This window comes from Caretta caretta, chromosome 2 (genome assembly GCF_965140235.1).
Source record: "Caretta caretta isolate rCarCar2 chromosome 2, rCarCar1.hap1, whole genome shotgun sequence".
Lineage (NCBI taxonomy): Eukaryota > Metazoa > Chordata > Testudines > Cheloniidae > Caretta > Caretta caretta.
In genome coordinates, this window is record NC_134207.1 from 264649783 (window position 1) to 264668241 (window position 18459).

The window sequence follows — 18459 nt, forward strand, 5'->3', positions numbered from 1 at the left end:
GCCAATTGCTAGTTCATCATTTAGCGGAAAAGCATTCCCTGGGAAATATCCCACCCTCTGACTCCTCCACCTCAACCAAGCTTCACAATCGTCATCATTGTGTACCAGTATTAAATTGTTTGTTTAAAACTTATACTGTGTGCGTATCATAGAATCATAGAATCATAGAATATAAGGGTTGGAAGGGACCCCAGAAGGTCATCTAGTCCAACCCCCTGCTCAAAGCAGGACCAATTCCCAGTTAAATCATCCCAGCCAGGGCTTTGTCAAGCCTGACCTTAAAAACCTCTAAGGAAGGAGATTCTACCACCTCCCTAGGTAACGCATTCCAGTGTTTCACCACCCTCATAGTGAAAAAGTTTTTCCTAATATCCAATCTAAACCTCCCCCACTGCAGCTTGAGACCATTACTCCTCGTTCTGTCATCTGCTACCATTGAGAACAGTCTAGAGCCATCCTCTTTGGAACCCCCTTTCAGGTAGTTGAAAACAGCTATCAAATCCCCCCTCATTCTTCTCTTCTGCAGGCTAAACAATCCCAGCTCCCTCAGCCTCTCCTCATAACTCATGTGTTCCAGACCCCTAATCATTTTTGTTGCCCTTCGCTGGACTCTCTCCAATTTATCCACATCCTTCTTGAAGTGTGGGGCCCAAAACTGGACACAGTACTCCAGATGAGGCCTCACCAATGTTGAATAGAGGGGAACGATCACGTCCCTCGATCTGCTCGCTATGCCCCTACTTATACATCCCAAAATGCCATTGGCCTTCTTGGCAACAAGGGCACACTGCTGACTCATATCCAGCTTCTCGTCCACTGTCACCCCTAGGTCCTTTTCCGCAGAACTGCTGCCTAGCCATTCGGTCCCTAGTCTGTAGCTGTGCATTGGGTTCTTCCGTCCTAAGTGCAGGACCCTGCACTTATCCTTATTGAACCTCATCAGATTTCTTTTGGCCCAATCCTCCAATTTGTCTAGGTCCTTCTGTATCCTATCCCTCCCCTCCAGCGTATCTACCACTCCTCCCAGTTTAGTATCATCCGCAAATTTGCTGAGAGTGCAATCCACACCATCCTCCAGATCATTTATGAAGATATTGAACAAAACCGGCCCCAGGACCGACCCTTGGGGCACTCCACTTGATACCGGCTGCCAACTAGACATGGAGCCATTGATCACTACCCGTTGAGCCCGACAATCTAGCCAGCTTTCTACCCACCTTGTAGTGCATTCATCCAGCCCATACTTCCTTAACTTGCTGACAAGAATACTGTGGGAGACCGTGTCAAAAGCTTTGCTAAAGTCAAGAAACAATACATCCACTGCTTTCCCTTCATCCACAGAACCAGTAATCTCATCATATATATATATATTGTGATACAGCATGGCCAGAGGGCAGCAGCAGGAGAGTGTTTTGTTTTGTTTTGTTTTGTTTTTTTATGAAGCAGAAAAGAATTTTATTTGTGTAACACTTACAAAAATCACCAAAAAGGATAAAGCAAAACTATGCAACAAAACAAAAGCAAACACAAGGTATAACACAGCAGCCTTCAGGAGGGAGAAGTGTTCAGGCTAGCCTGGGCCCAGAGCGGGGGGGTTTCCTCGACACTCGTGGTCTTCCACCCTCCTGAGTTACCTGGTGGCCTAGAGCAGGGGGGCTTCCTCGACACTCATGGTCGTCCACCCCCTCGAGTTACCTAGTGCCACACCCAGTGTCACCGATCATCCCTCTCCTGAGAGTGCCCGACAAGATGGGCACGGCTGCGAGGTGACAGTTTAGGGCTGGGGGGGGACGTACACCCACGTGTGATAGGACCCCTCCTAGGTGACAGTGATGATGGTATCCACAGCGGCAACGCCTGGGGCTGGGGTCTCTCTGTCTTCCCCTCAATCAAAGGGTGAGACAGAGGGAACCGGATGGGGTCACCGAGCAGAGAACGTCGGACAGCGCCCACCGCTCCTCGAAGGCATCAAGGGAGTCGGTGGACGCCGCCCAGACGAACTCCGCCCGGATACGTGAATGTACTGAGGATTGGAAAACGGCCCTACAATCGCAGGACGCTTCATTAGCCAACCTCCCCTCTCTGGTTTTATAAATGGCTGTTTTAGCTAGGGCTAGGAGGAGGTTAACCAGGAGATCTCGCGATTTTGTGGGGCCACAGATGGGGAGTGTGTAAATAAAAAGGTGAGGGGAAAAGTGTAGCCAAAAGCGTAATAAAATATTCGTGAGGAGCCGGAAAAGGAGCTGCAGCCTGACACACTCTAAATATACGTGCGCCAGGGTTTCTCTCACGTTGCAAAAAGGGCAAGTATCCGGGATGGGGGTGAACCATGTCAAAAACACACCCATGCTCACGGCTGCGTGAAGGAACCGCCAACTAATGTCCCCGACGGGCCTCGGGACCAAGGTGGAATACAGGCTGGCCCACCGTGGTTGCTCACCCTCCAACGGTGGCAGGAGGTCCTGCCACTTTGTATCAGGGCGGGATACCAAGGTGTGGGCATGAAGGGTGTGAAGCGTGAGTGTGTATAAATATTTCCGTGGCGCGATTTGGAAGCTGACCGGCTGCAGTTCATGCAGCCGGCTCACAGTGAAAGGGTGAGGGGTTTGTTGGGATTTACAGGGTAAGGGCCCAATTGAAAGATCCGGTGGGCCTGGGGTAGAGGGTGGGCGGGGAGTGCCCTCGCGCCGGGCTCGGTTGAGATAAGCCCGAGCAGCGGGCGTCAAGGTGGCCTTCACCTCCTGAAGTACGCGCCCGGGGGTACGAGGTCTGGAGAGCCCCATGCGCGCAGCGAGCGTCAGGGGATCCAGCCAGTCTCCCCAGTCGTAGTCCAGGAGGTCTCCGATTCTTGTGACTTCTGCCAGGACCAAACTCTGGCGCACCGAGCGGGACTCCGCCGCCTGCACGCGGAGCTGGGTGTTGTGTAGCAGGGGCTCCGCAAGGAGATCTGCTCCCATGGTGGCCGCCACGGACCTGGTCGTTGAAAACAGTTTCCAGGTCCGGAGAAGGTCCTGGTAGAAGACCGGCAGCCCAGAGAGGTCTCACGGAAAACCTCTCGGACAGAGATAAAAGAGCTGCCGGTCGTATCGGAGCCCTTGGAAGCAGCGCAGGAAGGCGTGCGCCAATATGCTCCACATCGAACTACCTGCACTATAAAGGAGCGTCTGCAGGGCCTGGAGGCGGAAGACACGGACCTGAGTTTGTAGACACTTCAGGCCCTGCCCTCCTTCCTTCAGGGGTAGATGAAGAACCCCAACAGGGGCCCAGTGCATTCCTGACCAAAAGAACTCTAGAATCGATGTCCGGAGGTCGGTCAGGAAACCCGGGGCGGGGACCAGGGTCTTGAGCTGGTACCAGAGCGTGGACAGGACCAGTTGGTTAAGCACCAGTGCTCTCCCTTGGAGGGAGAGACATCGGAGTAGCCTCGTCCATTTCCGGAGCCGCTCTATCACCCCGCCTTCTAAATTTTGCCAGTTCTCCAGCGGAGAAGGGTGCGTGGCAGAAAGATAAACGCCTAGGTAGAGCAGTGGACCCACGCTCCACTGGATGGTCTGAAGCGCGGGTGGGAGGGAGCCCACCCGCCGTCAGTCCCCCACCGCCAAGCCAGAGCTCTTGACCCAGTTGACTCAGGCGGAGGAGGCGGCCGAATAGATGGGCTGGCAAGCCTCCACCCGCGCCAAGTCCCCCGGGTCCTGGACCATGAGGAGCACGTCATCGGCGTACGCTGACAGGATCAGCCGCAGCTCCGGCTCCCGCAGCACCAACCCCGTCAACCTCTTGCGGAGGAGACAGAGGAAGGGCTCGATTGCCAGAGCGTACAGCTGGCCCAAGAGGGGGCAGCCCTGCCGTACTCCTCACCTGAAAGCTGACCAGTTCGGTCAGGGTCCAGTTGAGCCTAACCAGACACTCCGCGGAAGCGTACAGCACCTGGAGAAAACTCACAAACTGAGGTCCGAATCCAAATGCCTGCAGAGTTCCCAGGAGGTACCCATGGTCCACTCTATCAAACGCCTTCTCCTGATCAAGAGACAGGAGGGCGAACGACAGACTGTCTCTACGCCTGAGTTCCAAAAGATTTCGGACTAGAAATAGGTTGTCAAAAATGCTGCGACCCGGGACAGTATAGGTCTGGTCTGGGTGGATCACGTCTGCCATCACGGACCCTAGCCGCAGCGAGATTGCTTTCGCTACGATTTTGTAGTCCATGCTAAGGAGCGAGAGGGGACGCCAGTTTAGTAAATCATGGAGGTCCCCCTTCTTCGGCAACAAGGCGAGCACTGCTCACCTGCACGAAAGGGGGAGGACCCCGCCCTGCAAAGACTCAGCCCAGACAGTGGCTAGGTCTGGACCAAGGATGTCCCAGAACGCGCAGTAGAACTCCATGGTCAGCCCGTCCATACCCGGAGATTTATTGGTGGGCATGCGACAGAGGGCTTCCGAGAACTCGGCCAGGGTGAGAGGCAGCTCTAGCCGGTCTCGGTCGCCCACGCTGACCATGGGAAGTTCCTCCCAGTGCACCCTGTAAGCGCCAGGATTGGTCAGATCCGGGGAGAAAAGGCTTGTGTAGAAGTCACGGGCCCTTCCACGCATCTCCACCGGATCCATGAGGGGGGCGCCGTCTTCTGCTAGAAGGCAGGTGACGTGTTTCTTGGCCCCTCTCGTTTTCTCCAGGGCATAGAAGAAACGGGAGCCGCGATCCATCTCCCGAAGGAGGCGGATGCGGGATCGAACAAAGGCACCTCGGGCCCGATGGTCCTCGAGGGCCCGGAGCTCCTCCCGCTTCTCCCGGCATGCTCCACAGAGGAATGGGTCCTCGGGGCTGGCAGCCAGACGCCTCTCCATCTCTAAGACCTCCCGTTCCAACTACTCTATCGTTGCATTTCTCCATCAGCTGGTGCCCCAGGTGTAGTCATGGCAGAAGAGCTTGGCGCGCACCTTCCCTAGATCCCACCATTGCTGCGCCGAGGGAAAGGCACGCCGCTGCTCTCGCCAGGCCAGCCAAAACTCCCGGAAGGACGTCACGAAGCCCTCATCCTCCAACAGGCTGTTGTTAAAGTGCCAATAGGCCGGACCCGGCCTCTCTGCACGGAGGGAGGCTGTTATGGTAGCTAGATGATGGTCGGAGAATGGGGCCGGCTGAATGTTGGAGGAGTGGGCCTGTGAAAGATGGAAACGGGATAAATAAATACAGTCCAACCGAGAGTGGTGTGACCGATGGGCCTCCACCCGGACAAAGGTGAACGTGGAAGTGTCATCCGGGTGGTGGTCACGCCAGACGTCTACTAGGGAGTGATGTTCGACTATTTCTCGGAGAATGTTCGCAGCGGCCGGGCTCAGCTCGGCCCCTGAGCGGTCCTGTTCCTCAAGTGTGGTGTTAAAGTCCCATCCCAGGACTAAGCACTCGTGAGAATCTAGGGTGCTGAGGAAGTTGGACACCTGCTGATAGAATTGCGGCCACTTCGGGCTCGTTGCCAGGGCATAGATGTTGACGAGGTTGACCATGAGCCCCTCCATACGGATTCGGAGATGCAGCAGGCCACCCGGCAGGTGGCCCAGTGACCCCTAGCACCTCAGGCTGTAGGTTGGGGGAGAACAAGGTCGCCACTCCAGCTTGTCGAATCGTGAAGTGGCTGAAGTAGACCCCGTCCCTCCACTCCAGCCGCCAGCTGTCCTCGGCGGTCGGATCTATATGGGTCTCCTGCAGGAAAACCACAGAGTACCCCCCTTCCCGAAGGTAAGAGAGCACCTGGGACCTGCGGAGAGCCATCCTACAGCCCCTGGTGTTCAAAGTTGCAATAATGAGGGGCGTCATGCGGAGGGCTGGGGCGGTGGGGGTTCCTTGTTGGCGGGGGTGTTCGCAGCCCCCGGCGGATCGCGCAACAATCCGTGACCCATCCCATAAGTGAGTAAATTGTCACGGAAGCTGCGGGCCCGCCCATAAGCCGCTGCACCGTGCCTTCCTTTTCCTTTACCCTCCTTTATAAGGGCCCTTGTGGCCTGGAGGATGTGATCAAAGTCCCCCCATAGCTGGAGAGCTAGCTGTACCCTGTTGCAGGAGCCACGGATGTCTTCTAAAAACTGTCGCAACGCTTTTCGCAGCTCATGGGGGGGTGGGGTTGTGATTTCCGGGTTATTCCTTGGTGGGGCTCTTGGTGCAGCCTCGTGGTCCGCTGAGGCGGACAGGCAGGGTGCAGACCACTGACGGGGCGTCTGACAGGCTAAAGTTATTAGGTCTGTCTCAAGCCTTGGGGTAGAAGAGGATGGCGGAGGGAAAATTGTAGCTCCTAATGGGTCGCGGCAGGAAAATGCAAAGACTGCTCCTTGGGGGGGATCCCCAAAAAACGGGAAAGAAATAACCCCAGGGACGGCAATAGCATTGCAGGAGGAGGTGGATTGGGCAGGGACAGGGGTGGGGGTGGGGGCAGAGGCGAGGCTCTGGGCTTCGGGAGGCAAGCAGCTGAGAGGTGGTGCCTCCCGAACAGATTCGAGGGTTAAGAGGGTGGGGAGGGGGCTCCCAGTGATGCTAGGCACAGGCTCTGTGGTGGATTTGGCAGCCATGGCCTCAGGTGGTGGACCACCTTCTGCAGGGTGCTCGCCCGGGAAGGCGGTTAGGGGGAGGGAGCATGGGGAAAGGGGTACTGGGGTAAGCTTGCCCAGATCGAGGCCAGCCGGCAGTAGGTCATTCTCTCCCTGGGTGACCGGGGTCAAACCTAGGGCCTCGATCTCCTCATACATGGAGGAAAGGTCGTCTTCTGCCACCCCAGGGGGCTCCCCTCTGGCGCCCGCTATGACGCTCACTTCGGGGTTCGCGGAGGTTTCGGGTGATATTTGGGCAGAAGGGGCTTCCTCAGGGGTCTCAGAGGGGAGGGTCTCCCGTGGAGGGGAGATTTTACCTTCCAGTGCTATTTTGTCTTCCCCTCCCGACACCGGCGGATGGATCTCACTCGTGGGCATAGTGGAAGGCTCAGTATCAGTGCCTCCCTTCCTGGTCTTCCGGGGGACCTCCGCATCGGATGGGTGCAGCGGAGCTTGAGCCTTCCACTTGCCTCGCTTTCCCTGGACTAGGGTCCAGCCCTCCATAGCATTTTCTGGGGGCCGGTTAGCAGGGGTCGTGTCGGGGGCCAGAGGCGATGGTTCAGGGGCTCGGGGGAGTAATGGTGAGGCAGCATGGGGGGGGGGGCGGTTCTCCTTGGGGCGGGCCCTCTCCTATGCCCGGTAATATCTTTGCTGCACCCTCCTCCATAGGCTCTGCTGGATTGTTAACAGCAAGGGCGGGGCTCCCTCGCTCGTCTGGGCGTTGTAGGGGAGGTGTCTCTTGGGCCTGGGCAGGAGCAGCGGTGGATCGAGCAGGAGGAGAGGTGGTTTCAGATGTCGGGCGGCCAGGGGCGTCGGCAACGACGGAGCCGATGTCCTGCCGGGTCTCGGGGGTCTCGGGTGCCCCTCCCCGCCGGGCCAAGGGGCAGTCTCTTCGGACATGCCCCACTGATCGGCAGAGGTAGCACCGGGCCTCTCCTGTGGAATAGTAGACCCGATAGCGGGCTCCCTGGTAGGGGAACCAGGAAGGACCCCTCGAGCACCTCTCCGTCACGCACCGGCGGCTGTGGTAGAAGCTGCACTTGCCGGCGGAACAAAAGGACGTGACGGAGGGTGGGGTCCTTGCAGCCCAACGGGAGAGGGCTGATGACAGAAACGGGTTTTCCCAGGGTGGAGAGAGCGGGTAACAGGACGGCATTGGGTAGAAAAGGAGGGACGGAGGTCAGGACTAGGCGGACGCCCAGGTCTTCTAGCGGCTCCAGGGGGACAAACACCCCCTCCCACCGCCAAGCCCTTCTCCACCACCTCCTGGGCGGCAGCCTCCGATGCTAAGAAAAAGACGACCTTCCCATGCATTTTGGAGACTGCCACAATAGCCGTGTGTCCTACTGCCCTCGCCAACGCCTGCACGTATGTCTCCACGTGGGGCAAGGCGGGCACCAGGAGGCAACGGACACCGTGCTTCCTGGTCATGGTGGGAAAGGGGCCCCGGCCGCTATTGATGGTAGCGGAGGGGGTGGGTGGGCGAGATGATGAGGTGGCAGGTGGGGGGGGCTGCCACCGCCCGGGCATATGCCCTGGGGGCCAGGGGAGGGACGCTCGCAGAGCTGGTGGAGGGAACAGTGGGGAGGGACACCATGGTCAATGACGAGGCCGCAGTGGTGGGGGCAGCCTCTGCCATGGAGGGTTTGGTGGTTGTGGCGGGGCCCTTCCCCTTCTTCGCACCCTGGTCTTTCCGGCTAACCGGGGGGGCTTTCCTAGAAACTGGGGGGGCGGTGGGCATAGCAGCGGCAATAGTCGCCTCGGTGCCTCCGGCTGCCGATGCCCCAGCGGTGGCGGTGGCAGGTGTTTTGGCAGCAGTGGTGGGGGGGAGGCTTGGGGGTTGGGCAGGGGGGTAGGTGGGGGAGGGGCAACTGAGGTTGTTAAAGGGGCCTCACCCCTCTCATTCCCCGCCATCGTGAGCAGGGAGAGACGGGGAGACACCAGAAGGAGGAGGGGGGAGGGGGAAGCAGATTAACCACTTCTCCCTGTTGGGCTGCAGGCGAGGGGGGCAAATGGGTCAGACTGGACAGGGGAAGGAAACAGGAGTTGGGGTCAGGTAGTGGAGCAAACTGTGGGGTGGGCAGTCTGGGGGTGGGGGTGGGGGACGCGGACCCATGCACGTTTGTCCAAAGAGTCTCGTTTGTTCAGCTGTTGTGTCTGGTCCGGATGATGGAATTCAGGGCAAGCAGTTGAGGCTAGAGGCAGATGGCAGGTTGCCAGCAGGGACGGATGGCGGGGGGGCCATGACAGTTGTAGTAGTGTTGGGGGGGGCACCGATGGATCGGGGGGCAGCTCCGTGCCACACCCCCTGTGCCCCTACAAACGCAGTTAAGACACAGTCAAACTCCCCCCACACGAGAGTGCAGTTCAAAAGTTACTCAGTCTTACGGCCCCCTTCACAATGATTGTAGCTTCCCTGGGCGATGTCTCTGTCAGCTGTCTTCTCTCCCAGTCTTTGTGGAGCATTCCAAAAATGCCAAGCAAAGATAAGAAGACAAGTAATCGCGGGTCCACAAACGAACAGCAAAACGGTTGGGTCTGGGGGCGTCCACTCCCCTCCTCCGGGGAACGGGTCAGCAGTCCTCCCCCCATCCTCCGGGGGTTGCAGCTGAAGCAATAGCAGTGTCCGAGGGCAGGCGTGGGGGGCCTGGCAGGCAAGCTGGCAGCTGACCAGCACTCGAACGGCAGCAAAATAAAAAACAGCAAAAAAAATAAAACGAAGAAAAAGCATCTGGCCTGGTCGGGGCGGGGGGGACTAAAGCAGGGGCAAAAAGCAAGGAAAGCCCAGGCCAGAGGGCAGCAGGGGCAGGAGAGTGTAAGAAGGGAGCCTTCTTCCCTGTAGAGGGAAGAAAGTTTCCTATAAATTAATTAAAGTACCTGAAGCCAATTAAAGCACGTGAAGCCAATTAGAGAACCTGAAGCCAGTCACCTGATAAAACTCCCCTGCTTCAATCAGACAGGGGAAGGAGTTGAAGCAGAGTGGACTGGCGTTGGAGCAGAGAGCAGTCTGGAGGAGTTGAAGCAGAGCGGATTGGCGGTGGAGCAGAGGGCAGTTTGGAGGAGTTGAAGCAGAGTGGATTGGCGTTGGAGTAGAGAGCAGTTTGGAGGGAAGCAGAGGAGAGTTTGGAGAAGTGCTGCGGTGGGCTAAGAAGACCAAGACCCTAGGTAAAGGGACACCTGGTTTGTGCAGAGGGAGGGCAGGAAGTCCTAGAAGCCGAAGGGCCAGAGAGGGAAGTATCCTAGGGGAAGGAACCGCTAGTTCAAGCAGTTTACCGCTATCCCTAGGGCCGCTGGGCTGGGACCCGGAGTAGAGGGTGGGCCCGGGTCCCTCCCTCTTCACTCTCCTCCTCTAGGACACTAGTGGGGCAGTTAATACCCCAGTTCAGGGGCGAGAAACGGTGCCCTGAACCCTCCCCAAGAAGAGAAAGCACGAGACCCATCAAAGTAATGCCGGCAGTTTGCCACAATATATATATAATATAGTCTTTTGTTCGGTGAAAAAAATTTCCCTGGAACCTAACCCCCTCATTTACATTAAGTCTTATGGGAAAATTGGATTCGCTTATCTTTGTTTCGTTTAAAGTGGCATTTTTCAGGAACATAACTACAACGTTAAGTGAGGAGTTCCTGTACGTCAACTTCAGCTATGTTATTTACGTAGCTGAAGTTGTGTAACTTAGATCGATCTCCCCCTCTAGTGTAGACCTGGAGAGAAGAAGTCGTTCATAGAATTGGTAACCACCTTCTCTGTTTCCAGGCAGGAACTGTGTGAGGCTAGTGTAAGTTTGTGAAAGGGAGGCTCGCTAAGAGGAATGTATAGCTCTTAATGTATAGTTCTTAATGCCTAACACAGGAGTTATGTGCTTAATGTAGCCCTTTACTGCTTGTGTAATTCCTTTGCAAATAAACTGCTGTGTATGCAAGATAATTACTGTGGACCTTTTTCACTGGTATGACAGTAATCTGCTCCACTGTGAGCCATTAAAGCTCCATTCAGGGGTAGTAGCCCCCTGGTGCCAACATTAATAACCCCTACTGGATCATCACTTTTCCTAACTTTCAATAAACTTCTAATATCAGAGGAGCCCAGACTCAAGGTCTTCCACCGATTTATCTTCTTTTCAGTCTCAGTTCTTGACTTGTCTTTCCCCTTCTCCCATTCTGATTAGCAGAAACTGCCAGCTAGATTTTGACCTTGCTTCTGAAAGCCTGTTTCCAAATTAACCCTTAACAATGTGGTGTTCTATTTCATTACTTCATGGTGGCTGATTGCACATAATATGGTTGCAATTAGCTTCATCATATTCTGGGGTATACACATCCCTCAAGTCCAGGGCACCACCACCCCCTAGAGATTCAGTGGATGGGCAGGGGGTTGGGATTGGGAGAGCCATACCTGAATCTCCTCCGTATGTGGGAGCACCGGGGACCATCTAGTCCTACATCTGGAGCCTGAAACAAGTTCACAGTGTACTTGGCTGATTTATATTGCAGCTTGAGCTTCACTGCTGCCTCCTGCATGTTACTCCATACGCGACCGCATTCATTTGAGCTTTGCTGGATGTTTAACTGCCGGCCCCTTGAGAGAGCAGCAGCCCCAGGACATTACCACAAGGGAAGAGCAAAACGGGCATGTGATGGCATCAAACCAGCCCAGTGTTTGCAATGTCCCAAGGGACAAGAATAAATGATTTGTGTTATAATGGCAAAGCTGACCCCGTAAATGACTAAAGCAAAGCCCCTGGCTTTTAATTTTTTAAAAACAGATTGCAATCTATCTGGTTTTAAATTGATTGAAATGATCCCCACAAAGCGGAGAAAGAGGTTTAAAAAAAATGAATGCAGCAAACACTTTTCTGAATAGCAAGAGCAGAGCTGTGGGTAGTAATCCAGAGTTGTACAGCTCTGCAGAGAGTTTAATGGACTCAGAATGTACATGGCTTTTTTGCTGGATGCACCAACACTAGATGTGGCCAGAAGTCATTTCTCAAGCAACATTTCCAAGAATTTCAATTAACAAATAATAATGTATTGCTTATGTTACAGCAGCACATAGCGGCTTTGACTGTCATTAGGCCCCCATTGTGCTAGGTGCTGTACAAACACATAGAAACTTGCCTTGCAGAGCTCAATCAAAATAGACTGAGGATGATAGAAAGGAAACATTATTATGTTCCTTTTTGAGCAGAGAAACTGAGGCACAGAGAGATCAACAGATTTGCTCAAGGTCAAGCAGGGAGTCTATGGTAGATGCAGAAATTGAACCAACTTCTCATGCAGTGCTTTGATCCCCAGAGCATCCTTCTTGTCTGTTGAGATGTCGCCTTGGCCAAAGGGTATTAGCAAAGATGCGAGTTGGAAAGTGTGATTATTTGAACTCTTAGCCTCCTGTGATGGGTTGGATCACGGAAACCCCCTTGGGGATGCCAACTGATGTGCCAAGACTACTTCTGCCCCTGCTTTCCCTCTCTGCTTAGGACTCCAGCACCCTATCTGGCTGAGCCAGACATGCCTGTCTGCTCCAACACAGACCCAGGGTCTGAACCACGTGCCCCAAAGATGCAGACTTAGCTGAAAGCAACTTAAGAAATGTTCCTGTCTTTAACACTCAGATGCCCAACTCCCAATGGGATCCAAACCCCAAATAAATCTGTTTTACCCTGTATAAAGCTTATGCAGGGTAAACTCATAAACTGTTCACCCTCTATAACACTGATAGAGAGATATACACAGCTGTTTGTGCCCCCCCCCCCGGGTATTAATACATACTCTGGGTTAATTAATAAGTAAAAAGTGATTTTATTAAATACAGAAAGTAGGATTTAAGTGGTTCCAAGTAGTAACAGACAGAACAAAGTGAATTACCAAACAAATAAAATAGAACACGCAAGTCTATGTCTAATACAGTAAGAATTCTGAATACAGATAAAAACCTCACCCTTAGAGGAATTCCAGTAAGCTTCCTTTTACAGACTAGACTCCTTCTAGTCTGGGTCCAGCAATCACTCACATCCCCTGTAGTTACTTTCTTTTGTTCCAGTTTCTTTCAGGTATCCTTGGGGGTGTAGAGGCTATCTCTTGAGCCAGCTGAGGACAAAATGGATGGGTCTCCCAGAGGTTTAAATAGACGTTCTCTTGTGGGTGGATACCCCTCCCTCCCCCTGTGTAGATGTCCAGCTACAAGATGGAGTTTTGGAGTCACATGGGCAAGTCACATGTCCATGCATAACTCAGAACTTACAGGTAGCAGCCATGGGTCGCATGCTACCTTGAACATCCTCAAGTAGACTTCTTATGTGGATTGGAGCATTCCAAGATCCATTGTTCCTTAAGTGCTTCTTGATTGGCACATTCTTTTCTCAAGAAGCTGACCAAATGCTTTACAAAGGCTACTTAAAAATCAACCCAGTACACAGCCAATATTCATAACTTCGAATACAAAAATGACACATGCATACAAATAGGATCAATAGATTCAGCAGATCATAACCTTTATAGAGATGGAATACTCGTGGCACCTTAGAGACTAACCAATTTATTTGAGCATAAGCTTTCGTGAGCTACAGCTCACTTCATACGAAAGTTTATGCTCAAATAAATTGGTTAGTCTCTAAGGTGCCACAAGTACTCCTTTTCTTTTTGCGAATACAGACTAACACGGCTGTTACTCTGAAACCTTTATAGAGATATGTTACATGGCATATGTAGCATAAAACGTATTCCGGTTATTTCATATATACATTCATAAGCACATTTCCATAAAGCCTCACGGGGAGCACCATCACACCTCTCTCACCACAAGAGCGGAAACTCCTTTCGCATTAAACTAAGAGAAAAAAATATTTATTGCAGGTAATTGAAAGTCACCTAGAATAAAAAGGCCTGGAAATGCATTTAAATTTCATTCAGTGAATACCCCATTTACTGTCTATTCTCTGTACATTAGCAGGGAGAATTGGCAACACTGTGAAGAAAGGATATCATTATCGAAGCCTCAGACAAGTGGTATATGTTGAAGTGATGCAGGGGAAAGCGTGTTGCAATTACAGCTCATTATGATTCTATCCTGGCTGCGACATACAAAAGGGACAATGTTGAGGTGCATCCAGTGTGACACCACTTGACGGCTTCTTGGAATCGAGTTATTTCAACTCAGAGATCAAAAACAGAGAGATGGCAAAAGAGCCAGGCTTCTTCAAAAAATAAGCTTATGGTCTTCGGTTTGGATTTTGTGTACCAATGCGATAAATCTGTCTCTGTAGGTATTTGTATTGCATTTGTCAACTTGATGTCTGAGACCCCCAACAAACTGGAAGAAGAAAAGGCCAACACAAGACTAGAGGCTGAGATTTTTTTTTTAAAAGTGAACAGTTAAAAAATCCGATTTAATTTCTGCAAAATAAATTTGATTTCAGTCAAAATGTTTTCTGGGCAGTTTTGATTTTTTTGATGACCAAAAAAAAAAAAATGGAAAAAAAAACAAATATGTTCATTGGTGTTGAATTGAAATTTTTGCTTTGTTTTGGGACTTTCAAAAACGGTAACAGACAGAAAATGTCAATTACAAACTAAGTGAACAATTTTGTTTCCTTCTGAATTACTTGAATTGGGAAAAAAAAGTTTCATTTGAGAGGGCTGTGAGGACCTTGAGAGAGATCTAAATGAGCTAGGTGAATGGGCAACACAATGACAATTGACATCCCAAGCTGATAAATACAGAGTAATGCACATTGGAGGAAAACACTTAAAGTATTCAGATGCTTTACAGCAGTGGTTCTCAACCTATTTACCACTGTAGGCCGCATGTGACGCCCACAATGTATTATGTAGTCCGCATCCAATACTACCTGAGGGTGTCACATGGGCCGCAGCTCTGTGCTGATTGGGCAGCAAGCAGCCCATGGGCTGCAGGTTGAGAACCACTGCTTTACAGGGTGCTAAATTAACCCTATCAACTCAAGAAAAAGACCTAGGTGTCTTTAAACACAGCTCAATAAAGACCTCTTCACATTTTACATGTCGGGCTTGCTACATCAGTCCTTACATATAGAATCTGTTGAACTCAATCGGAGTCTTTCGTGCACCAGGAGTGGGGCATCGTACCCTGTACGATGCCCCAAAATCTTCAGTGGCAGCAACCTAGAAGCAGGTATTCATTTTGGAGCAGCTGAATTTTAAAGCTGCAGCTGAAAAGCTTTTAAAGATCCTTCCTGTGAACGCAAACTGAGATCTGCCTCCACTGTCAACATTCCTAGTCCTCATTATTCACACTGAGGCTTAATTAGGAAATTACTCTGCTTTTACTGTATGAGTTTTGGTGCCTGTCTATTCTTATTTGCACAACAGCAGTCTCAGAGTCATGAAGCAGGAAGTCAGCTTTAATTATTTTAATGGCTCCCTTTATGAATTAGCACAGGTCTTTCTTAAATGTGAACACTTGGCATTTTATTACTCGCGCCAGATTCTGACTTAATTTAGGCTCAGTGCAGGCCAGGTGACTTCACTGAAGTTGGCCTTTCTAGCTCCTTTCATCTGGTTATCTCAAACAACTTTAGAGAGGTGGACAAATCTTCTGCTTGGTTTAAAAAGGAAATTGAGGTACAGAGGTTGAGTGATTTGCACAAGGCTACACAGTGAGTCAGTAGTGGAGCTGGGAGTAAAACCTAGTTCCTCTAACTCTCTGTTGTAATCGCTAGCTCATAGCCCTTCTGTTTATAGCAAATAAAGCTTAAGTTTCAACATCTGAGACAGAAAAGGAAAAGCACCTACCTGGAACTGGTTGCAGACAGATGGTGGAACTAGTGACTGTTGAACTTCTAGAGGTTTGGCTCTGATAAGTAACAACTGAGTGAAGTGTTCAGGATGAAACCCAAAAGCATGTGCCTGCTCTAAGGTTGCGTAACAACATTATTTTGGGGAAGTTCTCTGTTATACCAGAGGTCAGAGAAGATGGTCACAATGGTCCATCTGGCCTTGGAATCTATGAATCTATGGCAACTGCCCAACCATGCTTATCTGTAGAACCCATTTTCGCAGAAAATTAGGTCAACTTACAGTTTAATACCAAAGCTTAGCTGAGCTTTGTCCAAATCTGTTAGGCCTGCAGAAGTGACCTGGAAAAAAACTGCACAGATGTCCGAGATTTTTCCCCTCAGCAGTATCCATTGTTGAAGCTTGGGATCCCTTTGTTGCTACAGGCCACTGTGTACTGATATAAGAGAGCGGAGTCACCCCAACTCCCCCATCAGTTCTTTCATACTGGACAGACTTTGATAGAGAGGGGAAGGTGGATGGGTCATAGAATGGTCATGTGCAACATCAGTTATGGAAAGGTAGGGAACCGTTTTTTCTTCTTCCATTGATTGCACATGTCCATTCCACTGTAGGTGACTCACAAGCAAACACCCATGGAGGTGGGTTTGGAGTCTATCTGAACAGTCATCGTAACAAACTGTCCGAAACTGGCATTGTCACTGGACTGACAGGAAGTGGCATAATGAGAAGTGAAAGCGTGAAGTGATCACAATGTTGCTGCTTTACAAATGTCTATGCTCGGCAAAAGCTGCAGATACTGCATGTGTTCTTCTAGAATGTACCAACATTCTAGCTAGTGGGATTGTATTAGTCAGCGAACTCACAAAGGGATCCAGGAAGAGATTCTGTGAGCGGAAATTGGTTGGCCCTTAATTCTGTCTGCAGCCACCACAAAGATCTATGTAGAGGATATGAAAGATTTAGTATGCTCCAGGTAGAAAGATAAAGCCCTTCTCATATCCAACAAATGAAGCTTTTCCTCATACCTTTGTGTATGAGTTTTTGGGGAAAAAATGTGGGCAAATACAGTGATTGGTTAACATGAAAGTTACAGACCACTTTTGTAAGGGCAGGTGAGGGCAGAAATAAAGTTCATCTTTATGGAAAACTGTATAAGGCATTCTGGCACTCGAGCTTTCAACATATCCACCCTTCTTGCTGAGCTAATTGCCCCTAGAAATGCCACCTTCATAGAGAGGAGAAGGAGGGAACAAGTTGAAAGGGGTTCGAAGGGAGGTTCCCATCAGTTTTGCTGGGACTAAGTTCAGATCAAAAGGAGAGATGGGATCTCATACTTGAGGGTACAATCTGGCCAAACCCTTTAGGAATCAGGAGAATGATGGGGTTGAAGAAAGGGATCCATTATCCACCCAGATGTGGAAGGCCGAAATAGCTGCCAGATGCACCCTTATATAACTAATAGAGTCTGTTTTAGGTCTAGAAGATAGTCCAATATGAGGTCCATAACTGCCCACTCTGGAGACACACCTTTCTGATGAGACCAAATAAAAAAACACTTCCACTTAGCCAGGTAAGTGTACCTCATTGAGAGTTTTCTGCTATTCAGAAGCACGTATTGGATGTCATTCATGAAGGACTTTTCGAAGGGCATCAGCCTTGAAGCATCCATGCTGTTAGATGGAGAGCTTGGAGGCTGGGATGGAGCAGATGTCTGTGGTCCCAGGAGATTAAGTAAAGAACACATCAGAGATCTTCTGAGTAATTGGAATGTTTTCAAGTCAGCAGGGCCAGATGCTGTTCACCGTGGGGTGCTGAAGGAAATAGCTGAAGAAATCTTGGAGCCACTGGCAATAATATTTGCAAACTCATGGATGACAGGCGAGATCCCAGAAAACTGGAGAAGGGTTAATGTTGTGCTCATCTTTAAAAAGGGAAAAAGGAGGAGCCAAGGAACTATAAACGAGTCAGCCTGACCTCTGTGGAGTAGGCAAATATTTTCGCCAGTCTCACAAGAACTGAAACCAATTGACTACAGCCAACATTTTGAAATGCAGGTGTCTAAAGTCCTGATCCAAAGGCCCATTGCAATCAGCAGGAATCTTTCCCTTGATTCATTGGGCCTGGATCAGGCTACAGATGCATATCTTTGAGGCTATGAATCCTGTCATCATCTGTTTTCTCTGAAAATAGTGAGGGACCTTCCAAAGGGAGGAGAGCGTCCAAAGAGCATCCAAAGAGAGGAGTCTTGGATAGTCTTTTGGAACTCTAGGGGTAACCCAGATGACTGCAACCATGAACATCTTCTCATAGTAATGGGTGATGCTAGGATTCAAGCAGCCGAATCTGCACTGTCCAAACTGTCTTGGAGGCCAGTCCTGGTGACCAACTTCCCCTCCTCAGCCATTGCTGAAAACTCTTGTCTACAGTCCTCTGGTAATTTTATCTTTGAATTTTTAATGGCCTCCCAGAAAGTGAAGTCATATCTACTCAGGACCACCTGTCAGTTTGCAAGCCTGAGTTGCAGGCTTCCTAAAGAATGAAATTTGCCACCAAACAGATCCAGCCTCTTTGAGTCTTTGCCTTTTGGCCTTGAAGCTTGTTGTCCCTGTCTTTTCTGCTCCTTGGTGACTGCCACCACAAGAGAACCCTGGGGGTGGGAGAGAGTATAAATGTTCAAACCCCTTAGAAGGGACAAAATACCTCCATGTGGCTCATCTTGCTGCGGGGGAAAGGAAGGAGGGTACCTGCCACAAAGCCTTGACTGGGTTCATGATGGTTGCATGAATTGGTAGAGCCTCCCTAGCTGGGGTTGCCGATACCAGGATGTGCACCAACCTATGAGCGCTTTTGGACATCTCTTCTGCCAGAATGTTGGGAACAGAGCCCATTCTTTTTAAAAGATCTTAGAATCATAGAAGGTCAGGGTTGGAAGGGACCTCAGGAGGTATCTAGTCCAACCCCCTGCTCAAAGCAGGACTTAATCCCCAACTAAATCATCCCAGTCAGGATGGGCTCTGGAGTCCTCCAGTTGTGGTGAGAGACTTGATGGCTCAATAGCCTCATCTGCTGATGAAGACGAGGACACAACTGGCATCTGAGGGGGTGGCT